Source organism: Heteronotia binoei, chromosome 21, assembly GCF_032191835.1.
Source record: "Heteronotia binoei isolate CCM8104 ecotype False Entrance Well chromosome 21, APGP_CSIRO_Hbin_v1, whole genome shotgun sequence".
Classification (NCBI taxonomy): Eukaryota; Metazoa; Chordata; class Lepidosauria; order Squamata; family Gekkonidae; genus Heteronotia; species Heteronotia binoei.
Window position 1 is genome coordinate 3458599 of NC_083243.1, and position 26406 is coordinate 3485004.

Below are 26406 nucleotides of genomic sequence, written 5' to 3' on the forward strand. Positions count from 1 at the left end.
GGTCCATCAAAGTCAGTATTGTCTTCTCAGACTGGCAGCGGCTCTCCAGGGTCTCAAGCTGAGGTTTTTCACACCTATTTGCCTGGACCCTTTTTTGGAGATGCCAGGGATTGAACCTGGGACCTTCTGCTTCCCAAGCAGATGCTCTACCACTGAGCCACCGTCCCTCCCCATCAGTAGCTATCAGCCACAAGGTATACATGGAACTCTCTGTCTGGGGCAATGATGCTCTGTATTCTTGGTGCTTGGGGGGGCACATTGGGAGGGCTTTTAGTGTCCTGGCCCCACTGATGGACTTCCTGATGGCACCTGGGTTTTTTGGCCACTGTGTGACACAGAGTGTTGGACTGGATAGGCCACTGGCCTGATCCAACATGGCTTTTCTTATGTGACACAGAGTGTTGGACTGGATGGGCCACTGGCCTGGTCCAACATGGCTTCTCTTATGTTCTTCTGTGACACAGTGTTGGACTGGAGGAGCCATTGGCCTGATCCAACATGACTTCTCTTATGTGACACAGATTGTTGGACTGGATGTGCCACTGGCCTGATCCAACATGACTTCTCTTATGTGACACAGAGTGTTGGACTAGATGGGCCACTGGACTGATCCAACATGACTTCTCTTATGTGACACAGAGTGTTGGACTAGATGGGCCACTGGCCTGATCCAACATGACTTCTCTTATGTGACACAGATTGTTGGACTGGATGTGCCACTGGCCTGATCCAACATGACTTCTCTTATGTGACACAGAGTGTTGGACTAGATGGGCCACTGGCCTGATCCAACATGACTTCTCTTATGTGACACAGATTGTTGGACTGGATGTGCCACTGGCCTGATCCAACATGACTTCTCTTATGTGACACAGAGTGTTGGACTAGATGGGCCACTGGACTGATCCAACAGGGCTTCTCCTAGGTTCTTTTGTCCGGGGCAGTGATGCTCTGTATTCTTGGTGCTTGGGAGGGGGCAAAGTGGGAGGGTTTTCAGTGTCCTGGCCCCACTGATGGCGCCTGGTTTTTTTGGCCACTGTGTGACACAGAGTGTTGGACTGGATGGGCCATTGTCCTGATCCAACATGGTTTCTTTTATGTTCTTACGTTCACAGTCCCGCCTGGCTCAAAAACTTGGGGGATTCCTGCCCTAACGGCTCAATAGCCTCGCTAAACACCTGCTCCCATGCCGGCATTTTCTTTGGAATTCTGGCCAAGCACTGTCCTTCGCTCCCTCCTTCATTAATTTGGATGGCAGGTAAAATGCTTTCATTTGCAAATTTTCTCCCAAAGTTTGTGCCAACAGTGATCGGCGGCCGACAGCCTCCTGCGTGCATGTGGTAGGGGAGGGCGCCCAATTATCCGTGTCTTTCTCCTGGCTTCTGGTTTCACACCGCCATAGTTCTGGCCATCACATTTAAAGGGCCTGCACACCTTTTCAATGCCTTCCCTCCACTGGAAATAATGAAGGATAGGTGCACCTTCGTTGGGGGCTCATAGAATTGGATCCCATGGTCCAATCCTTTTGAAACCTGGTGAGTCTTTTGGGGAGAGACACTGGATGCTGTGCTGCAAATTTGGTGCCTCTTTCTCAATAAGTAGCTTCCCCAGAGCCACAGATACCCACGGGATCAATTCTCCATTATTCCCTATGGGAATAGGTCTGCTTAATGGGAGTGCCCAGCAGACATTTCCCTCCCCTCCCCCTGCTTTCTGAAGACCCTGAATCAGGGGGAGGGCCTCCAAACGGGGGAATGCTTCCACCCGGAGATTAGACAAACCGGAAACCACAGTGTAAAGGTCGATAAGAAAACAACAAAACACTGTGTAAATTACACGCTTCAAATAAATGCTTTACATTCTTTACTCATGCATCACTTATTACGGCTAGCATCAAATGCTCTTAACCCAATACCGAAACTTAAAGAGTCCACAGTCCTCAAACAAAGGCTCTATCGTGAACAGGATCCAAACTGGATGCTACAAATAATAGGTACCCAGTCCTGCTGTCTTTATATCCCACTTGCTGGTAGACGCAGATAGAAGAACCAGTTTGGTGTGGTGGTGAAGTGTGCGGACTCTTATCTGGGAGAACCGGGTTTGATTCCCCACTCCTCCACTTTCACCTGCTGGAACGGCCTTGGGTCAGCCATAGCTCTCTTATCTGGGAGAACCGGGTTTGATTCCCCACTCCTCCACTTGCACCTGCTAGCATGGCCTTAGGTCAGCCATAGCTCTGGCAGAGGTTGTCCTTGAAAGGGCAGCTGCTGTGAGAGCCTTCTGAGACCCACCCACCTCCCAGGGTGTCTGTTGTGGGGGAGGAAGGGAAAGGAGATTGTGAGCCGCTCTGAGACTCTTTGGAGTGGAGGGCGGGATATAAATCCAATATCTTCATCTACCTCACAGGGTGTCTGTTGGGAGGGAGGAAGGGAAAGGTGATTGTGAGCTGCTCAGAGACTCTTCAGAGTGGAGGGTGGGATATAAATCCAATATCTTCATCTACCTCACAGGGTGTCTGTTGTGGGGGAAGAAGGTAAAGGAGATTGTGAGCCGCTCAGAGACTCTTCGGAGTGGAGGGCGGGATATAAATCCAATATCTTCATCTACCTCTCAGGGTGTCTGTTGTCGGGGAGGAAGGGAAAGGAGATTGTGAGTCACTCTTAGACTCTTTGGAGTGGAGGGCAGAATATAAATCCAATATCTTCATCTACCTCACAGGGTGTCTGTTGTGGAGGAGGAAGGGAAAGGAGATTGTGAGCCGCTCTGAGACTCTTTGGAGTGGAGGGCGGGATATAAATCCAATATCTTTATCTACCTCACAGGGTGCCTGTTGTGGGGGAAGAAGGGAAAGGAGATTGTGAGCTGCTCAGAGACTCTTCAGAGTGGAGGGCGGGATATAAATCCAATATCTTCATCTACCTCACAGGGTGTCTGTTGTGGGGGAGGAAGGGAAAGGAGATTGTGAGCCGCTCAGAGACTCTTCAGAGTGGAGGAAGGGATATAAATCCAATATCTTCATCTACCTTACAGGTTGTCTATTGTGGGGGAGGAAGGGAAAGGAGATTGTGAGCCGCTCTGAGACTCTTCAGAGTGGAGGGTGGGATATAAATCCAATATCTTCATCTACCTCGCAGGGTGTCTGTTGTGGGGGAGGAAGGGAAAGGAGATTGTGAGCCGCTCTGAGACTCTTCAGAGTGGAGGGTGGGATATAAATCCAATATCTTCATCTACCTCACAGGGTGTCTGTTGTGGGGGAGGAAGGGAAAGGAGATTGTGAGCCACTCTGAGACTCTTCAGAGTGTAGGGTGGGATATAAATCCAATATCTTCATCTACCTCACAGGGTGTCTGTTGTGGGGGAGGAAGGGAAAGGAGATTGTGAGCCGCTCTGAGACTCTTCAGAGTGTAGGGTGGGATATAAATCCAATATCTTCATCTACCTCACAGGGTGTCTGTTGTGGGGGAGAAAGGGAAGGGAGATTGTGAGCCGCTCTGAGACTCTTCAGAGTGTAGGGTGGGATATAAATCCAATATCTTCATCTACCTCACAGGGTGTCTGTTGTGGGGGAGGAAGGGAAAGGAGATTGTGAGCCGCTCTGAGACTCTTCAGAGTGTAGGGTGGGATATAAATCCAATATCTTCATCTACCTCACAGGGTGTCTGTTGTGGGGGAGGAAGGGAAAGGAGATTGTGAGCCGCTCTGAGACTCTTCAGAGTGTAGGGTGGGATATAAATCCAATATCTTCATCTACCTCACAGGGTGTCTGTTGTGGGGGAGGAATGGAAAGGAGATTGTGAGCCGCTCTGAGATTCTCCAGAGTGGAGGGTGGGATATAAATCCAATATCTTCTTCAATATCTTCTACTGTATATCCTTGAATCAATCCTGAGGTAGCAGTCCTCTATTCAACAGGTGTGGCTACACGGGTCCCAGGTTTGATTCGCGTTTCATTTGCCACTTCCACTGGCCATGTATTCTTGAATCAGGAACCCATGTTGAGGCAACTGCTCGCATCAACTCACTTAGTATTTCTTAATTTGCATGAATGGTTCTCTCACGACTCCACAATATCACGGAATGGACCAATGGATCTATTTTGGGCCCTTTGTTATGCAAGCCCTTTTTCTGCACGAAGCACTTTGTTGATGGAAATCATTTCTGGGAAATAGTATAGGTGCGTTTCGGTGCATATTGTTAAGGAATGTTATTGATTGTCTCACCCAGTGGAAATAGTGAATTGAGTGTATTATGCGGTAATCACATTATTGAAAGGTTTTGTATGATAACACTTTTTTGGGACTTTGATTATATTCTTTTCATTGTATCACAGTTTTTTCCCTGCCTCCAACCTCTCCGTGATTCTCCCTGTTAGTATCGGATCACCTGGAAGCTGGCAACCTGAGGAACCCTATCTCTAAAATTTAGAGTTGCCAAGTCCCCTGCATCCCTATTGTACCACAGAGTTTTCCCTTCCAAATGGCTAGAGCAACCAGGAAAACCGTAGAGTTTCCCCAAAAATGCCTAGAGCAGCCGCTGCGCAATGTCACGATGATGTCACTTCCGGGTGACATCATCACACAGCGACGTAGCGGGAACTGAGTCTCAGTAAAAGTGTATCAGTTCCCCCTAGGGTTGCCATCCGCCAAGTGGGGACCAAAGAACAGGTGTCACAAGTCATATCCACATGGCAGAGGCCACTCCCCCTGGAGAAAATGGCAGCTTTGGAAGATACACTCTAAGGCAGGGGTGTCAAATATGTAGCCTGAGGGCCGATCAGGCCCCCAGAGGACTCGTATCTGAGCAACTGGTTGTCATCTGCTTTCTTCTCCCTCTCTCTTGCTTCCTTCTCTTCCTTCTGTGTAACAGCTTGCTTTGCCAGGCTTGCGTAATTTCACAGGAGCTACAGAGCAAAGCCTCTGTTTCCTTCATTTGTCGAGACACCTCCCTTGGAGAGGAAAGGGGGGAGGAATAGCTTGATTGGCCAGGTCCTTTCAGTCGCACAGCAGAGGTGCTGAACCAAGTCTCTTCCTTCTGTTGGTTGAAGCTCCTCCCTCTCCTGGTCTCCTGGGGAAGGAAGGAAAGAGCCAGAACTTCCTTTGCCCAGTTGCCTGGATCCCATGGGAGAGATACAAAGAAAGCACCTTTAAGACTGAGTGTTAATGTTTTAATTATGTTTTATTTTAAGTTTTTTTAAAAAAAATCTTTGAGTTTGCCGGTGTCCTTATAAACTTTAAACTTTATAATGCTATCTGGCATTACATTTTATGACACACATGGCTAGGCCAGAAAAGGTCTCATTTATGTATAAATCAGTTTCACTGTATAAATCGATGGTGCGGTCTCATTTGGAATACTGTGTACAATTCTGGTCACCGCACCTCAAAAAGGATATTATAGCACTGGAAAAAGTCCAGAAAATGGCAACTAGAATGATTAAAGGGTTGGAACACTTTTCCAATGAAGAAAGGTTAAAACGCTTGGGGCTCTTTAGCTGAGCCCGCCTTTGGTGGGGGAGGGCGGGGTATAAAAATAAAGTTATTATTATTATTATTATTAGCTTGGAGAAACGTTGACTGCGGGGTGACATGATAGAGGCTTACAAGATTATGTATGGGATGGAGAAAGTAGAGAAAGAAGTCCTTTTCTCCCTTTCTCGCAATACAAGAACACGTGGGCATTCGATGAAATTGCTGAGCAGTTGGGTTAGAATGGATAAAAGGAAGTCCTTCTTCACCCAAAGGGTGATTAACATGTGGAATTCACTGCCACAGGAGGTGGTGGCGGCTACAAGCATAGCCAGCTTCAAGAAGGGTTTCGATAAAAATATTGAGCAGAGGTCCATCAGTGGCTATAAGCCACAGTTTATTGTTGGAGCTCTCTGTCTGGGGCAGTGATGCTCTGTATTCTTCTGCTTTGGAAGGTGGGGCACAGCGGAACGGCTTCTAGCCCCACTGGTGGACCTCCTGAGGGCACCTGGGTTTTTTGGCAACTGTGTGACACAGAGTGTTGGACTGGATGGGCCATTGGCCTGATCCAACATGGCTTCTCTTATGTTCTTATGTCTGGGGTAGTGATGCTCTGTATTCTTGGTGCTTGGAAAGGGAAATACTGGGAGGGCTTCTGGTGTCCTGGCCTCACTGAAGAACCTCTTCATGCCATCTGGGTTTTTTGGCCACTGTGTGACACAGAGTGTTGGACTGGATGGGCCATTGGCCTGATCCAACAGGGCTTCTCTTATGTTCTTATGTGACACAGAGTGTTGGACTGGATGGGCCATTGGCCTGATCCAACAGGGCTTCTCTTATGTTCTTATGTGACACAGAGTGTTGAACTGGATGGGCCACTGGCCTGATCCAACATGGCTTCTCTTATGTTCTTATGTGACACAGAGTGTTGGACTGGATGGGCCATTGGCCTGATCCAACATGGCTTCTCTTATGTTCTTATGTGACACAGAGTGTTGGACTGGATGGGCCATTGGCCTGATCCAACATGGCTTCTCTTAGGTACTTATGTGACACAGAGTGTTGAGCTGGATGGGCCATTGGCCTGATCCAACATGGCTTCTCTTATGTTCCTGTGTGACACAGAGTGTTGGGCTGGATGGGCCATTGGCCTGATCCAACACGGCTTCTCTTATGTTCTTGTGTGACACAGAGGGTTGGGCTGGATGGGCCATTGACCTGATCCAACATGGCTTCTCTTATGTTCTTATGTCATATCTGGGCCTCATTACAAATTAGTTAGACCAGCTGAGCCATCAAGGGGACCAAGGCTTGGAGGAAGGGTTTTATTTTATTCCATTCCCCCACCCACCCCATTCTGCCTTCCTCAGGCTCCTCCCAGAAAATCTCCAGGTCTTTCCCAAATTCAAGTTGTCAACCCTGGGAGCTGCTCATTCTTCCACCTGTTCTGGAAGCCACAGCCCAGAGGTGCAGGGGTGATTCCTCTTGAGGGCAGCCATTGTTCCTCATCTGTGGCTCCTCCTCACCCTGGCTGCTGCCCCAAATATGCTGCAGCTATTGAAACTCACCAGGCCTGAAGAGGGAACTGGGCAGATAGGAGGCAGGCTTGCCAATCCCCAGGTCCAGCGGGGGTTCTTCCACTTTCCCAGGCTCCTTCCCGCCCCCAGTCAGCTGGCCAATGGGGGGAAGCCCCGCCCCCAGAGGACCATGTGCCTTTCCCCCTCCGGAGGCTCTAGTCTCCCATTAAAAGGCTTCTTCTTGGGATGGTGTGTCTGTGTTGTTGTGAAGAAGGTGGCAGCAACTCGTGAGTAGAGAGGCCAATCCCCCTTCAGAGTCACCAGAAATGGGGGGGGGGGAGGGAAACAACTGCTGAGCACTTCATTATTCCCTATGTGGAGATCGATTCTCATAGGGTATAATGGGAAATTGATCCGGAGGTTTTTGGGGGCTCTGGGGGAGCTGTTTTTTGAGGTAGAGGCACCAAATTTTCAGTATAGTATCTAGTGCCTCTCCCCAAAGTACCCCCCCCCCAAAGTTTCAAAAAGATTGGACCTGGGGGTCCAATTCTATGAGCCCCAAAAGAAGGTGCCCCTATCCTCCATTACTTCCTATGGAAGAAAGGCATTTAAAAAGGTGTGCTGGCCCTTGAAATGTGATGGCCAGAACTCCCCTGGAGTTCAATTATGCTTGTCACAGCCTTGTTCCTGGCTCTGCCCCCAATGTCGACTGGCTCCATTACAAAGTCTCCTGGCTCTACCCCTAAAGTCTCCAGATATTTCTTGAATTGGACTTGGCAACCCTAGCAAGAGGTGGTTGGGAGCGCCCCGCTTCTTCCCAGCCGGCAGATGTAGAAGCAATAAAAGCACAGAGAGCATTTCCACTCAGCCACTTGCTCCTTTGATGGGCAGGAAAGGCAGTTAAGGCACCTTTATGGACTCGCCGGCTCTCTCTCTCGGAGTGAATCTCCCTGCCTTTAAACCTTACGGAGAGAGCTGTAAGGATTCACAGTCTCGTGTCAGCAATGACAAATGCACACACCCACACAAATGGCTCCTTTGGGCCTGCAAAGCGGAAAGCCTCACTCTCCCGCACTCCAAGCCAGAGGAGAGGCTGGGGTCAGTCTCCAGAAGTCCCCATGAAGAAGAAGAAGAAGACTGCAGAGACTCAGAGCAGCTTACAATCCCCTCTATCTTCTCTCCCCCACAACAGACATCCTGTGAGGTGGATGGGGCTGAGAGAGCTCTGACAGAAGCTGCCCTTTCAAGGACAACTCTTGCAAGAGCTATGGCTGACGCAAGGCCATTCCAGCAGCTGCAAGTGGAGGAGTGGAGAATCAAACCCGGTTCTCCCAGATAAGAAGAAGAAGAATTGCAGGTTTATACCCCGCCCGTCTCCCTGAATCAGAGACTCAGAGCAGCTTACAATCTTCTTTATCTTCTCCCTCCACAACGGACACCCTGAGAGGTGAGTGGGGCTAAGAGAACGCTCACAGAAGCTGCCCTTTCAAGGACAGAGTCTCAGAGCGGCCAACAATCTCCTTTCCTTTCCTCCCCCACAACAGACATCTTGTGAGGTGGGTGGGGCTGAGAGGGCTCTCCCAGAAGCTGCCCTTTCAAGGAAGACTCCTGCCAGAGCTATGGCTGACCCAAGGCCATAGCAGCAGCTGCAAGTGGAGGAGTGGGGAATCAAACCTGGTTCTCCCAGATAAGAAGAAGAATTGCAGTTTCTTCTCCCTCCACAACAGATACCCTGTGAAGTGGGTGGAACTGAGAGGGCTCTGACAGAAGCTGCCTTTTCAAGGACAACTCCTGCGAGAGCCATGGCTAACCCAAGGCCCTTCCAGCAGCTGCAAGTGGAGGAGTGAGGAATCAAACCCGGTTCTCCCAGATAAGAGAGCTCTGGCTGACCCAAGGCCATTCCAGCAGGTGCAAGTGGAGGAGTGGGGAATCAAACCTGGTTCTCCCAGATAAGAGAGCTCTGGCTGACCCAAGGCCATTTCAGCAGGTGCAAGTGGAGGAGGGGGAATCAAACCCGGTTCTCCCAGATAGGAGAGCTCTGGCTGACCCAAGGCCATTCCAGCAGGTGCAAGTGGAGGAGTGGGGAATCAAACCCGGTTCTCCCAGATAAGAGAGCTCTGGCTGACCCAAGGCCATTCCAGCAGCTGCAAGTGGAGGAGTGGGAATCAAACCCGGTTCTCCCAGATAAGAGAGCTCTGGCTAACCCAAGGCCATTCCAGCAGGTGCAAGTGGAGGAGGGGGGAATCAAACCCGGTTCTCCCCAATAAAAGTCCGCACACTTCACTACACCAAACTGGCTGCCTGGGCATACCGAGGCTCCTTGAGGAAGCAAAACTCTCCTTCCCATCCTGGAGGTCTTCTCCCCCGAGGAGGGAGAGAGCGGCGACAGAGAGGCTGACACCAGCGGCCGGGCTGGAGAGCCTCCTGCTGTCTTTCTGCTGATCTGTGAGAGGCGGGGGAGAGAGTTCGAGGCGGAGAGAAACTCAGTGCTTCCCGTTTCCATCATTTTGCTCTGGGTCACATTCCAGAAGTTTCAGGCCAAGGAGCAGGTTAATGGGAAGCCAAGAGGAAAAGAGTAATTTGCTGTATTAATAACTGGGTAATGGGCTCTGCTGAAAAGCTACGGGAAAGTCCTGCAGGAAAGCTGGGGGCTCGTCTCATTCCGGAGCAGAATGGAGAACTGGGGTGGGGAAGAGGGAGAAGATAACCTCTGAGTCATTGCAGGTTTCCACGTAATGAGGAAAGCTGGAATTGGGGCTGCAAGCGGTCCAAGATTGCAATTGTTAGAGAAGTTTTTCTACCAGGGCAAGAAAAGTGGGAGGCAATGGTCTTTGGGCCATGGGTATAAGGCCTTTTGGTGTTTATCTGGACAGACATGGGTGCATTCCTTAGGACCTTTTCCTGGGAGTAAACTCAAAGAAGAAGAAGAAGATTGCAGATTTATACCCAGCCCTTCTCACTGGATCAGAGACTCAGAGCGGCTTACAATATCATATATCTTCTCTCCCCACAACAGACACCCTGTGAGGTGGGTGGGGCTGAGAGGGCTCTCACAGCAGCTGCCCTTTCAAGGACAGAGACTCAGAGTGGCCCACAATCTTCTTTCCCTTCCTCCCCCACAACAGACACCCTGTGAGGTGGGTGGGGCTGAGAGAGCTCTCACAGCAGCTTCCCTTTCAAGGACAGCTCTGCGAGAGCTCTGGCTGACGCAAGGCCATTCCAGCAGGTTCAAGTGGAGGAGTGGGGAAATCAAACCCGGTCCTCTCGGATAAGAGTCCGCGCACTTAAACCATTACACCAAACCAGCTCAGCAGGAACTCGTTTGCATATTAGGCCACACCCCCTTATGGTCACCATTGCGTTATGCAGAGCTTTTTTGTCAAACAAGCCAGGCAAGAACTCCTTTGCATATTAAGCCACACCCGTGACACCAAGCCAGCTGGAACTGCGTTCTTGTGGATTCCTGCTCGAAAAAAACCCTGATTATCACGAAGTCCAACAAAACCTAGAGGGTGAGATGTGTGTGTCTTGTGATGGATATGATCAGAAATACGGGGTGGGGGAAGTTGCGGACCTTGGCCAAAAGGATCCTGGGAGATGCACACCAGAGACAAAGCTGAACTTGTCTCTCAACGAAACACCCCAAAATGGAGCTTAGAGAACCAGCGCAGAACAGCCTTGGAGAGGGGCAAGAAACAAAACACGTATTTTGGAACATATTTCAAGGATTTGTCATCAAGTCCCTGGTGTTCCTCTCCTTCAACATTTTATTGAGACTGATCATGACTTAGAATCCTTAAAATTCTTTGTGATTCAGAAAACTGGTGAAATTGGTGAAAGTAGAGGGGGCAATTTGCAAAGAACTACGTATGTTACAAAAAGAGGCAACGTGGATATATCGTTTAAACACTATTGAACCCTTTGGTCTTAATCAATACAATGGTCTTTCTTGTTATATATAATGTATGTTGTTTCTTGGGTATGTTGCTAGATTGCGGTGATGTCTCCTTTAAATGGTCAAGTAACAACAGCTGTGACCGTCCTTTTTTTAAAAAAATCCCTGTGCTCAGTGAGCCTAAGGCGCTAATTAAGATACCAAAATGGGCGTTTGAGAGAGAACTTGGCTGGAAGTTTCAGGCTGTTATTTCAACTGTTTCTGTATGTTTTTTGTCAATATTACTTTTGTTTAGCGTGGTTTTTATCGGTGACCTCTGTTTACAGTTGGCTTACGAGGAAGCGGCAGGAGCAGCGGAACGCAGTCAAAGCCGGAGTTTGCGTGAAGGCAAGAATTTTTCCTTCAGAAGTCAACAAGCAACGGAGGGACTCCTGTGGAACTTTATTACTGAGTCTTAGTACTCTGTTTGGAATATTAAGAGACTGCGTGGGGTCCTCCCTGTAATACTGCATTTGAGACTCTTGTTTGTCTTCAATTTCGACTGTATGAATGCATGCCCACTTTTGTAGGCTGTTCATTATATGATATAATATAATTTACTTAATTTTGTACATATTAGTCAAGAGTGTGTGTCCACTGGAGTGACTTTGTGACCAACACTGAAGTCCTCAATAGGGCGGAGGTTACAAGCATCGAGGCACTGCTGTTGAAGACGCAGCTGCGCTGGGCAGGGCATATTTCTAGGATGGAAAACCACCGCCTTCCCAAGATTGCTCTGTATGGCGAACTTTCCACCGGCCGTCGAAATAGAGGGGCACCAAAGAAGAGGTACAAGGACTCCTTGAAGAAATCCCTTGGCACCTGTCGCATCAACCATCACCAGTGGTCTGACCTAGCCTCAGATCGCAAAGCATGGAGGCACACCATCCACCAGGCTGTCTCTTCCTTTGAGAACGCACGCATAGCTGGTCTTGAGGACAAAAGGAGATTGAGGAAGAATCGCACGGCTACAGCACCAACCCCAAATCAGACTTTTCCCTGCAGCCGCTGTGGCCGGATCTGCCTGTCCCGCATTGGTCTTGTCAGCCACCAGCGAGCCTGCAGCAAACGTGGACTACTGCACCCTTCTTAAATCTTCGTTCGCGAAGTCAAGCCGAGAGAGAGTGTTTTTGTGGTTTTGCACAACATTTTTGGTATTTTTGTACCCAACAGGGGATTGGCAAGACTAACAGCCCATCAAATCCCCAATGGCCAATCAGAAGTTTTGCTGGGCAAAAGCCCAACTTGACCTACCAAAACATTTGGCGAGTGCCAGACAGAGTGGCGAGGTCTGTGTTGGAAAACTCCTGGAGATTTTGGGGGTGGATCCGGGAGAGAGAGGGGTTTGTGGAGTTGCCTCAGCATGGCTCAAAGTCATAGAGTCTACCTCTCAAAGCAGCCCTTTTCTCCGGGGGGGGGGGTGATCTCTGCCGAGGGTTGCCAATCCCCAGGTGGGGGCAGGGGATCCCTCGGTTTGGAGGCCCTCCCTCCGCTTCAGGGTCGTCAGAAAGCCAGAGAGAAGGGAAATGTCTGCTGGGAACTCTATTATTCCCTATGGAGATTGATTCCCATAGATAATAATGGAGAATTGATCTGCTGGTATCTGGGGCTCGGGAGGGGGGCTGTTTTTTGGGGGTAGAGGTGCCAAATTTTCAATATAGCATCTAGTGCCTCTCCCCAAAATACCCACCAAGTTTCAAAAAGATTAGACCAGGGGGTCCTATTCTATGAGCCCCAAAAGAAGGTGCCTCTATCCTTCATTATTTCCTATGGAAGGAAGAAATTGAAAAGGTGTGCTGTCTTTTTAAATGTGATGGCCAGAACTCCCTTTGGAGTTTAATTATGCTTGTCACAGCCTTGATCTTGGCTCCACCCCTAATGTCTCTTGGCTCCACCCCAAAGTCTCCTGGCTCCACCCCCAAAGTCCCCAGATATTTTTTGAATTGGACTTGGCAACCCTATCTCTGCCAGCGAGAGATCAGTTGTAAAAGCAGGAGATCTCCAGGCCTCACCTGGAGGCTGGCAACCTTACCAACCAGTTGGTAGGATTGCCAGCCTCCAGTTAGGTGTAGTGGTTAAGTGTGTGGACTCTTATCTGGGAGAGCCGGGTTTGATTCCCCACTCCTCCACTTGCAGCTGCTGGAATGGCCTTGGGTCAGCCAGAGCTCTGGCAGGGATTGTCCTTGAAAGGGCAGCTTCTGGGAGAGCTCTGTCAGCCCCACCTGCCTCACAGAGTGTCTGTTGTGAGGGAGGAAAGGAAAGGAGATTGTAGGCCGCTCTGAGACTCTGTCCTTGAAAAGGCAGCTTCTGGGAGAGCCCTCTCAGCCCCACCCACCTCACAGGGTGTCTGTTGCGGGGGAGGAAGGGAAAGGAGATTGTAGGCCGCTCTGAGACTCTGTCCTTGAAAGGGCAGCTTCTGGGGAGAGCTCTTTCAGCCCCAACCGCCTCACAAAGTGTCTGTTGTGGGGGAGGAAGGGAAAGGAGATTGTAGGTCGCTCTGAGACTCTGATTCAGAGAGAAAGGCGGGGTATAAATCTACAGTCTTCTTCTTCTTCCCCAGCATGGTACATAAAACTGTCAGGAAAGCTCCAGTCTGTGTTTGGCAGTCTATCATTAAGCAAATTTACAGTCTCTTGGCTATGCAGGGATGGGTTAAGTAGCTGCATCGTTTTCAGATACCAATGAAGACACCAAACAACTTCCTCTTTTGGGGGGGGCTCGCTGGACGCGTCTGCGACAAGGAACCTTTCAAGGCTTCCTAATGAGGACTTGCGTTCGCCATTGAGCGTGGCTTTTGAGTTCTATTTGCAGAGAAGAAGCGGCTGTTTTGCTTCCTAATGAACTTAAGATGAGAACCGGATTACGGCGGAGATAGGTTACAGGATACATAATTAGAGGGGAACAATCCTAACAAGCACACCCCGCCTCATTAGGAGCTGTTTGTTATCCCCCTGGAGTTCAAGCAGGGGTTCTGTCTTCCAGAAGGAAGAGTTTATTCTAAGCAAATTAGGCATTTATAACAAGAGTTTCTTGACAGCCAGCTCCGGGTATCTGTTGCTGAATCTTTAATGGCCTTCGTCTAGGAAAAAAGCAACAGTTTGGGCGTGCTAATGGTGGTGGATTGTTACCACCATAGAAGGAAAACTGCTGAGGGAAAGGGTTTTTTTCTGGGGAGAGGGAAGAAGAAGAAGAAGACATTGGGTTTGTATCCTTCTTCTTCTTCTTCTTCTTCTTCTTCTTCTTCTTCTTCTTCTTCTTCTTCTTCTTCTTCTTCTCAGAGTGGCTCACAATCTCCTTTACCTTCTCACTCCCCCCCCCCACCCACAACAGACACCCTGTGAGGTGGCTGGAGCTGAGAGAGCTCTCCCAGAAGCTGCCCTTTCAAGGACAGAGTCTCAGAGTGGCTCACAATCTCCTTTCCCTTCCTCCCCCACAACAGGCACCCTGTGAGGTAGATGAAGATATTGGATTTATATCCCGCCCTCCACTCCAAAGAGTCTCAGAGAGGCTCACAATCTCCTTTCCCTTCCTCCCCCACAACAGACACCCTGTGAGGTAGATGAAGATATTGGATTTATATCCCGCCCTCCACTCCGAAGAGTCCCAGAGCAGCTCACAATCTCCTTTCCCTTCCTCCCCCACAACAGACATTCTGTGAGGTAGATGAAGATACTGGATTTATATCCCGCCCTCCACTCCGAAGAGTCTCAGAGCAGCTCACAATCTCCTTTACCTTCCTCCCCCACAACAGACACCCTGTGAGGTGGGTGGGGCTGGAGAGGGCTCTCCCAGCAGCTGCCCTTTCAAGGACAGCTTCTATGAGAGCTACAGCTGACCCAGGGCCATTCCAGTAGGTGCAAATGGAGGAGTGGGGAATCAAATCCGATTCTCCCAGAAAAGAGTCTGCACAGTTAACCACTACACCAAAGGGCTAAATAAAATACTAGAAGAGGACATTGTCCTTTGGTTCAAGGCCTGGAGATCTGCAGAAGGATTGGGCCAGTGAGGGGAACCTCCCCTGACGTTGCCAGTGCGATGACGTCACCCACAAGTGACTTCGTGTTCCAGCCACTCTAGGCATTTCCAGGAAAAATCTATGGTTTTCCTGAACACTCTAGCAATTTGGGAGGGAAATCTCTATGGTATTCTGAGGGGGAAAGTCCCCTGCCGGAGGCCGTGGTGGCTTGACAATCATAAGACAGAGAGAGAGACTTGGGTTTATATGAAAATTCCTTAAAAGGGAGGGGGTGTTTGTAGCAGGAACTTCTTTGCATATTAGGCCACACTCCCTCTGATGTAGCCAATCCTCCTGGAGCTTACAGCAGGCCCTGTAAGAAGAGCCCTGTAAGCTCTTGGGGGTTTGGCTACATCAGGGGTGTGTGGCCTAACAGGCAAAGGAATTCCTACTACAAAAAAGGAAAGGAAAGGTCCCCTGTGCAAGCACCAGTCGTTTCCAACTCTGCAGTGACGTTGCTTTCATGACGTTTTCACGGCAGACTTTTTACAACTACAAAAAAAGCCCTTCCTAGAAAATAATTTGAGACAATAACCTGAAACCTAGTTTACTATAATATATTACTTAACTACAATACGAATAAGAAATGTTAGGCACTCTGATAAGTTTGGCACTTACGTTTACAGCAGCTGCAGGGTTAATTTTCACACGCTTCTATTTTCTGACACCTTGCCCAATAAAGACAATTATTTCTTCTTCAATAAAAGATAAAACCTCTGAAGGTTTTTGGATTGGTTTACTGCTTTTAGTTCAAAGACCAGAACTCACAGTTATCTCGGTCGTATTATCCGATTTAAAAAGACTGATAGCCTTTAATAGGTAAATCCTACAGATCCCTGGTGCGAAATTCCCACTAGAACTCTTTAGTCCTGATTCTCTGATTGGACGCACAGATGAAATATCCTGTTAGAGGACTTCATCGATTGGGAGCACCGTCCCTACGAGGAAAGGCTGGAACATTTTAGGGTTAAAAAAAGCAACAAAACTAAGAAGTAATAGCTCCCCCCCCATATTTCATTCATAAGAACATAAGAGAAGCCATGTTAGATCAGGCCAATGGCCCATCCAGTCCAACATTCTGTGTCACACAGCAGCCAAATATATATATACACACACACACACACACACACTGTGGCTAATAGCCACTGATGGACCTCTGCTCCATATTTTTATCTAACCCCTTCTTGAAGGTGGCTATGCTTGTGGACGCCACCACCTCCTGTGGCAGTGAATTCCACATGTTAATTCATTCCTAAGAGATTGCAGACAATAAGGGATCACATATTGCATGTGGTGATGTTAGAACACATTGCAAAGTGAAGACAAGGGCTAAGGCAAAATCAAAAGCTTCTTGCTTCCGTTTTTTTTTTTTAAAGCAAACATACATACGTTTTCTTTCTTGCATTGCATATTGATGTGTCTCGTTTTCTCTAATGTACCCATCCTTTATTTTCAGAACATGCCATGTAGAAGAATAATTGCAGATTTATACCCCACCCTTCTCCCTGAATCAGAGACTCAGAGCGGCTTACAATCTCCTTTATCTTCTCTCCCCACAACAGACACCCTGTGAGGTGGGTGGGGCTGGAGAGGGCTCTCCCAGAAGCTGCCCTTTCAAGGACAGAGTCTCAGAGCGGCCTACAATCTCCTTTCCCTTCTTCCCCCACAACAGACACCCTGTGAAGTGGGTGGGGATGAGAGAGCTCTCCCAGAAGCTGCCCTTTCAAGGACAGAGTCTCAGATCAGCCTACAATCTCCTATATCTTCTCCCCCCACAACAGACACCCTGTGAGGTGGGTGGGGCTGAGAGAGCTTTCAGGGACAACTCCTGTGAGAGCTGTGGCTGACCCAAGGCCATTCCAGCAAGTGCAAGTGGAGGACTGGGGAATCAAAGCTGGTTCTCCCAGATAAGAGTCTGCACACTTAACCACGGCACCAAACTGGCTCTCGGTCAGTTTGCTAATCATGTAGTCAATCAGAAGTAGCTCTGTCATTAGGGTTGCCAATCCCCAGGTGGGGGCAGGGAATCCCCCATTTGGAGATCCTCCCACCACTTCTGAGTCATCAGAAAGTGGGAGGATATTTGCTGGGCACTCCATTATTCCCTATCGATTCCCATAGGGTATAATGGAGAATTGATCCGTGGGTATCTGGGGCTCTGGAGGACCTGATGTTTTAAGTAGAGGCACCACATTTGCGGTATAGTATTGGGTCCCTCTCCTCAAAACACTCTCCAAGTTTCAAAAAGATTGGACCAGGGGGTTCCAATTCTAGGAGCCCCCAAAGAAGGTGCCCCATTATTTAAAATGGAGGGAAGGCATTTAAAAGGTGCGCAGTCCCTTTAAATGTAATGGCCAGAACTCCCTTTGGAGTTCAATCATGCTTGTCCCACCCTTGGTCCTGGCTCCACCCCCAAAGTCCCCAGATATTTCTTGAATTGGACTTGGCGACCCTAGTTGTGATATTGCTGAGGGCCAATGAAACCCATTAGGCATGACTTCCTCTACTCATCCCATGGTCCATCTTAGCCAAAGAAGACTCCGTCTGAGAATGGAACCATTTTTCACCTTACAGCTGGGGGGAAAATGCTAAAAAGAGGGCCCTTTCTAAACTGACATCTTCATGAAATCCACCCCCCCCCCCCATTTCAGTTCAGTATTATTAGTCTCGTGAAGGATCTCCTCTTCGATATCTCTAACCTTCCTGTCATTTTATTATCCTTTTGGGGCTTGCTGTCTGAACCATTATTCTTATTTTTTTTTTTTGAATTTTATTTTACACCATAAAATCTCTTTGTGTCAACAGAATCATGTACAAGGCACTAATAGGATTTATAGGCTTTTATAAATTAGAGTTATGGAATATTACCTGCTTCTATTCATTCTTAACCAGCAATTCTGGAGATCGATGGCCTTTAATGACGTGTCGTGGCATTACACATTTATTTATTTTAAACTCGGCTGCCGGGCAAAGCCAAGGGTGATGAAAAATGACATTCCACAGGGGACCTCAGAGATTCGAGGAGGGGATGGAGAAGAATAGAAATCCTCTCCATTCCAGCTGGCCGCCAGATATGCATCTCTCACAATTAGTTGCCGAACAAATCAGTTCTAGGAAGCTGGCTGCCTTTTCAAGGTCTGCAAATTTTTAAGACTTAGGAGTTGCACGCAAATTCTGTGGGGTGTAGCCACACTGAAACCTCTGTCAATGTTCTTCTGAAGAAAGGGAGGTCAACCAGACCAACGATCCATTCAACTAGAAGTATAGAATCATAGAGTTGGAAGGGACCTCCAGGGTCATCTAGTCCAACCCCCTGCACAGTGTAGGAAACTCACAAATACCTTCCCCTAAATTCACAGGATCTTCATTGCCGTCAGATGGAGGTTTAAAAACCTCCAAGGAAGGAGAGCCCACCACCTCCCAAGGAAGCCAGTTCCACTGAGGAATCGCTCTAACGGTCAGGAAGTTTTTCCTAATGTTGAGCCAGAAACTCTTTTGATTTAATTTCAACTCATTGGTTCTGGTCCTACCTTCTGGGGCCACAGAAAACAATCCCACGCCATCCTCTAGATCAGGGGTGGCCAACGGTAGCTCTCTAGATTTTTTTTTGCCTACATCTCTCATCAGCCCCAGCGATTGGCCATGCTGACTGGGGCTGATGGGAGTTGTAGGCAAAAAACATCTGGAGAGCTACCGTTGGCCACCCCTGCTCTAGATGACAGCCCTTCAAGTACTTGAAGATGGTGATCCTGTCCCCTCTCAGCCGCCTGGCAATAATCCCATTAATTTAGATTTAAATAATCAAACCTATGCCAAAGAACTGTAGGCAGGGCTTTTTTTGTAGCAGGAACTCTTTTGCATATTAGGCCACACCCCCATGATGTAGCCAATCCTCCAAGAGCTTACCGTAGGCCCTGTACTAAGAGCCCTGTCAGCTCTTGGAGGATTGGCTACATCAGGGGTGAGTGGCCCAGGGGTGGAATTCTAGCAGAGCTCCTTTGCATATTAGGCCACACCCCCTGATGCAGCCAATCCTCATGGAGCTTGCAGTAGGCCCTGTACTGAGAGCCCTGTAAGCTCTTGGAGGACTGGCTACATCAGGGGTGCGTGGCCTAATATGGAAAGGAGTTCCTGCTACAAAAAAAGCCCTGGTTTTCACTGCTGGATATACTGTCTGTTAATTTAACTTTTTTGGCAGACGATAATGCAGCGTATAAAAGATATCACAGGATATTTAATTGAAATCTCACCAGAATTGCTATTACTAAATGTGTGTTTAGATACCTCAATACCCTCAACTGTAAACAAGACTGTAGCACTTTTGATATATGCAGCTAAAGCTACAATAGCCCTTTTATGGAAAGACACACGAAAACCTAATATTGATATTTGGCATAAAAAGCTTTGTATATATATATATATGCAATGAGCACAATTACGGCGCAAACGAAACCTTCAATGAATATAAAGCAGGTTACAAACTTGGAACCTATTTGGTTTTCAATACTTGGTTACGGGCAGTCCAATCCAGACATACGTGGCAGCCGGCCGCTCGGGCGTGCGCGGATCTACGGTGCCGCTCGGTGGCTTCCAAAGGGGTTTGGGGCACCAGAGCGCGGCGAATTCAAGCCCTGGCCGCCGCCTGCAGATGTGGTAAATACCCTCGAGCGTGGCCTCCCAGAGTAGTGTGAGGGCGGGGACAGGAGGGGGCGTGGCCACAGGGAAGCCAGGGATTGGCTGGCGGCCGCCGGGGAGCCGGCCCACATGACACTTGGCGGCAGAGAGAGCGCTCCCCGGCGATAGGCTGCCCGCATGCCCCACCCCTCTCACGCACACACCCAGCCCCATGGTTTGGCTGTGTAATCCTTGGGGAAGCATCTGGTCAGCACTTACTGATAGCTCTACCCGCCAAAGAGGCAAAGCCAAGCCCCTGCCAGTGTTCCTCCGGTGGGCTGCATGGCCGGGACACAGTAGGCCACCTGCTTCAGGCACCCATGCACCAAAGGTGCCAGCAATGGTCGCCACAGTGGCTTGCGCTCATTCCCACCTGCTGAGAATCGGACACCCATGAGGGGCACGAGGCGGCTTCGAAGTGGCTGTGTGCTAGGCTTGCCAATCCCAGGTCCCAGCGGGGGTTCTTCCGCTTTCCCAGGCTCCTTCCCACCCCCAGTCAGCTGGCCAATGGGGGGAAGCCCTGCCCCCAGAGGACCATGTGCCAATCGGCTTCAGCCTCCGATTGAAAGGCTTCCTCTTGGGATGGGGTGTCTGTGTTACTTGGAAGAAGTTGGCAGCAACTCGTGAGTAGAGAGGCCAATCCCTCGCTTCAGAGTTGCCAGAAACAGGGTGGTGGGGGGGAGGGAAGCTTCTGCTGAGCACTTCATTATTCCCTATGTGGAGATCGATTCTCATAGGGTATAATGGGGAAATTAATCTGGAGGTTTCGGGGGGGGGCTCTAGGGGAGCTGTTTTTTGAGATAGAGGCACCAAATTTTCAGTATAGTATCTAGTACCTCTCCCCAAAGTACCTCCCAAGTTTCAAATCGATTGGACCAGGGGGCCCAATTCTATGAGCCCCAAAAGAAGGTTCCCCCATCCTTCATTATTTCCTATGGAAGGAAGACATTTAAAAAGATATGCATTCCCTTTAAATGTGATGGCCAGAACTCCCTTGGAGTTCAATGATGCTTGTCACACCCTTGTTCCTGGCTCCGCCCCCAATGTCTCCTGGCTCCACCCCCAAAGTCCCCAGATATTTCTTGAATTGGACTTGGCAACCCTACCAAGTGCAGAACCCGCCTCCCTCCCCACCCAGATCCCCCTTGAATAAGGACTCAATGCAATGTGCAGGGATAAGTTTTATTAAAGCGCCCTAGATGGCAAGGCGCTGGTTGGGCTGCGAAAAGCTGGGAAACGTGTCACGAACCCTTCACCCCAGCACGGGGATGACCGAGACACGGGGTGGGGGTCGCCAGTGGCATGGTCGGCCAGGGCGCACCCCCACATGCACATGTGCGGTAGCCGGCACCCCGGCCGAAGCTGCAACCACGCTGGCCGGTCTTGGGGGCTAGGGGCCACGGGGACTCCTAGCCGGACTTACCCATCCACGTGGGGGGCTCTGGAAGCAAGACATGTTAGGACTGGGTTAAACAGGCAGCCCAAACTTTGCTCACCTCCTCTCAAGTCCAGTTGCTCAAACTTTAGTAACATCCTTCTCTGTGCTGTTCCCTCCACCAGGTTCCCTCCACCAAGTGTACTAAGTCCGCAGGGCAGGGCCCTCCGGAGCAGAGTGTCGTGCCGTGCGCCCTTCCCTCCCTGGGGAGTTGTGTGGGGCAGGGAGGGGAGGCACTGATTGGGTGCGGGAGGGGGCCCTGGCCAGCCCAGAGCGGAATGGGATTGGTGAGGCTATAACATGGCTCCCAAATGGGCTTGTGCGCTACTGCGCCGACACTGCCGCCGTGTGCTTAGTGCTTCCACTAGTGCCTATGGGGTATGCCTGCATTTTCTGTGGTGCAGGTTTGCACCTGGCGGGGGGGGGGGCGTATAATTTTTTTGGCCGCTGTGTGACACAGAGTGTTGGACTGGAGGGGCCACTGGCCTGATCCAACATGGCTTCTCTTATGTTCTTATGTGACACAGAGTGTTGGACTGGAGGGGCCACTGGCCTGATCCAACATGGCTTCTCTTATGTTCTTATGTGACACAGAGTGTTGGACTGGATGGGCCATTGGCCTGATCCAACATGGCTTCTCTTATGTTCTTATGTGACACAGAGTGTTGGACTGGAGGGGCCACTGGCCTGATCCAACATGGCTTCTCTTCTGAGAGAGAGAGAGAGAAAGAGAGATGATAGAGAGAGAGAGAGAGAGAGAGAGATGATGATGATAGATAGATAGATAGATAGATAGATAGATAGATAGATAGATAGATAGATGATAGATAGATAGATAGATAGATAGATAGATAGATAGATAGATAGATAGATAGATAGATAGATAGATAGATAGATAGATATAGAGAGAAGAGAGAGAGAGATATTTAGATAGATGATAGAGAGAGAGAGAGAGAGAGAGAGAGATGATAGAGAGAGAAAGAGAGAGATGATAGATAGATAGATAGATGATAGATAGATAGATAGATAGATAGAGAGAGAGAGAGAGAGAGAGAGAGATGATAGAGAGAGAAAGAGAGAGATGATAGATAGATAGATAGATAGATAGATAGATAGATAGATAGATAGATAGATAGATAGATAGATAGATAGATAGAGATGATAGAGAGAGAAAGAGAGAGATGATAGATAGATAGATAGAGAGAGAGAGAGAGAGAGAGAGAGATTTAGATAGATGATAGAGAGAGAGAGAGAGAGATGATAGAGAGAGAAAGAGAGAGATGATAGATAGATGATAGATAGATAGATAGATAGATAGATAGATAGATAGATAGATAGATAGATAGATAGATAGATAGATAGATAGATAGATAGATAGATAGATAGATAGATATTTGGCTTTGTTTTGGTTGGTTTTATTTATGGATGTTTTATTATTTTGACAGTCGCACATGATAATAAGACAATTATCATTGTGTTTGGAATTGTTTAATAGATTATAAAGTTGTAAATCATATTTATATAACATTAATAAAATTGTTTAAACAACAGCAACAAGAAAGCCCTGGTGGCAGCAACCAGTTCTCCTCGGCCAACGGTGCCACCTCCCTCTGGTGCAAAGAAGGACAGAAGACGAAGGTGTGGGGAGGAAGGAGTTAAGTTTGTTTGGCACTGAGATGCTTTTTTGGAACAAGCAGGACCTGCAGAAAAGAGACGGACTCCCCTTGTCTCGAAAAGGAATCAAGTGGTTGGCATTTAAATCAAAAAGGTGGCAGAGCAGTTCTTAAACTAAATCCTGGGGGAAAGCTGGCAGGAGATGAAATGTCTCTGGTTCAGGATGGCTTATCTCTAAGAGAAGAAGGAGTAGCTGTTACTATTCTGCAGGGAAATGGATTAGGACTGGCCACGGAGAGGGTGACAAACAATAATGATTGCTTGAGAAGGCCCCGTGTTCCCTCTAAGATGAGCTAGTATAAGCTACTATTATTGAGTTAGTATTGGGAGGGGTTGCAAACACAGAAGAAGACAGCACAGGATACAGGATGACCTTGACAGGCTGGAAAACTGGGCTAAAACCAATAACATGAATTTTAACAGGAATAAATGTAAAGTTCTGCATTTAGGTAGGAAAAAGCCCATGCATGGTTATAGGATGGGGGAGACTTGTCTTGGCAGTAGTCTGTGCGAAAAGGATCTCGGGGTCTTACTGGATCATACGCTGAACATGAGTCAACAGTGTGATGCGGTGGCTAAAAAGGCAAATGCAATTTTGAGCTGTATCAACAGAAGTATAGTGTCCAGATCACGTGATGTGATGGTATCGCTTTACTCTGCTCTGGTAAGCCCTCACCTGAAGTATTGTGTTCAGTTTGGGGCACCACATTTTAAGAAGGATCTAGACAAGCTGGAATGGGTCCAGAGGAGGGCAAGAAAGATGGTGAGAGGTCTGGAGACCAAGTCCTATGAAGAAAGACTGAAGGAGCTGGGGATGTTTAGCCTGGAGAGGAGGCGGCTTAGAAGTGATAGGATCACCATCTTCAAGTACTTGAAGGGCTGTCATCTAGAGGATGGGGTGGAATTGTTTTCTGTGGCCCCAGAATGTAGGATCAGAACCAGTGGGTTGAAATCAAAACAAAAGAGTTTCTGGCTCAGCACTAGGAAGAACTTCCTGACCATTAGAGCGATTCCTCATGGATCAGGCTTCCTCGGGAGGTGGTGGGCTCTCCTTCCTTGGAGGTTTTTAAGCAGAGGCTAGATGGCCATCTGACAGCAATGAGGATCCTGTGAATTTAGGGGGAAGTGTGTGTGAGTTTCCTGCATTTTGCAGGGGGTTGGACTAGATGACCCTAGAGGTGCCTTCCAACTCTATGATTCTATGATAAAACAATAAAACACAATAAAAGCATTTTAAAACAGACAACTCGACAGCACTCAGATCACCATGACATCACATATTGTCCAGCCTAGCCATCTCACACCATGACATCTCATAGGGATGTCAGTTTTCATTCCAGTTCCTAGCACAGACGACAGTGCTGGCCGGGGAGGCCAATCAGATCAAGATTCACCCCAAAGGTCATTAACGCGTGGAATTCACTGCCCTAGGAAGTGGTGGTAGCTACAAGCATAGACAGCCTCAAGAAGGAACAGGATAAACATACAGAGCAGAAGTCCATCAGTGGCTGTTAGCCACAAGACCTAGATGGCACATGCTGTCTGGGTGCTTGAGGGATAAAGGAGGGCTTCTGAAGTTCTGGCCTCACTGGTGGATTTCCTGATGGCACCTGAATTTTGGCCACTGTGTGACTGGATAGGCCACTGGTCTGATCCAACATGGGTTCTCTCATATATACACACACATACACAGTCACTGTAAGAGTAAGAAACTGAAATGGATACAGCTTGTGTGTGGGTTCTTTTTAACGATGCTGTTGGCTTCAATCAAAATCAGTGGAGAGAAATGAATCTTCACCAAGAGGCACCTACTTTGGTGGTCTGTAAAATCAAGCTCCTTCATCCAATTCACTTCAAGTGATGGTTAGGAGCGCGGACTCTAATCTGAGAGAACCAGGTTTGATTCCCCACTCCTCTTCCAAATGAAACCAACAGGGTGACCTTGGGTCAGTCACAGTTCTCGCAGAGCTGTTCCTCTCGAAAGCAGTTTCTGTCAGAGCTCTCTCAGCCCCACCTACCTCACAGGGTGAAGGTCATGGGGAGAACATAAGAGAAGCCATGTTAGATCAGGCCAATGGCCCATCCAGTCCAACACTCTGTGTCACACAGTGGCAAAAAAATTTTATATATACACACACACTGTGGGAGAGGAAGGGGAAGGAGATTGTAAACTACTCTGAGACTCCTTCGGGTAGTGTACAGCGGGGTATAAATCCAATCTCTTCTACTTCTCTTCTTTTTAAAAGCGGCTGCCCCAAATCCTTCAATAGCTTCCCCACTGAAAATAATGGGGCTCGAAGCTCTATAACCTGAACCGGTCTCACAGATTTGAGTCCCAAACAAGCAATATTCTACACAAACAAGCCGTTATGCCCGTTTAAAACAATTTATTATAATGTAATATATTGTAATAGCGTATTATCATTTGTTATTAAAAGTTAATACACATATATAACATTTTCTCCACCCCACCCCCCTTTAAATGACCCCCAGCAATGCCAACCCCCTTAACAAACAGCTTCCTATTACTATTTTTATTTAATTTGTTATAAGGCAAGAACCTCTATCTATTAAAGAATCTTTATTCATAAAAAAAAACAAAAAAGAGAGGCAGAAATACCCAAAGCTATTATCATAATCCATCTTCATGATAGTCCTTCTTGTTTAACCACAAAGAAACGAAAAAGTTATAATCCAATAGTCCCATTTTTTAAAAAAAAACCCTGTAATCCATATATGGTTTCTTTAAGAATTAACCGTTGTCAAAGATCACCAAATGTCCTTTAACGTTCCATTGTTTTTCAATATACTTTTGAAACTTTCCCCACTCATTTGTATATTTCTCTAAGGGCGTTTTCGCACTCACGTTCAGCCGGCGCGACCCCCCTCTTCACCGCGCAGGATCTGCGCGGATTTCGCACTAAATGCCGCGGAGCAGCCGGAAGAGCTGGAAACTCCCGTCGCAAAAGCCGTGCAAACGGAAACTGCTTTTTGGCGGTTTACGTTTGAGCGGCTTTTGCGCCGGGAGTTTCTGGCGCAAAAGGCTGCTCCGCGGCATTTAGTGCGAAATCCGCGCAGATCCTGCGCGGTGAAGAGGGGGGTCGCGCCGGCTGGAGGTGAGTGCGAAAACGCCCTAAATCTTGTTCTTTTAAGATTCTTGTAAGTTAGTCCATTTCACTCCTCAAACAAGCCATTATGGTTAAACAAAAAAAAAACACCACAAAAAGAACCCTGGTTATGAAGTTATAATGATTTTTTCCCCTCAGCACACATCACGATATATGATGCTTCCTTCTCTCCCACTCTCTCTCCCCCCCCCCCCCGTATCTCTTGATTTCTTTTCTCCCTTTCCCTCCTCTTGTAGTTTTTAATTAAAAAACCGAAAGGGGAAGAAAAAAAAACACGCATACACGGCTGAAAGCTCCATCCTAGCTTGGCTTGCGGAATATCCTAGATTTAGCTCCCAGTCCCCAGATAAAAGGATCTCTCCGATACAGACCAGGGAAAGACCTTTCACTGCTTGATATGTGGGAGAGCTCCTACCTGGAACAGCTGATGATATTGGGTTAGATCAGAGCCTTCAGATAAATAGGAGCTGCACCATGCTATCTGATCGCAATTTATTCTACCACACCCCAGTGCCTTTCCCTTGCGTGTATGTGCATGATTTGCTACTTACACTCACACCGCATG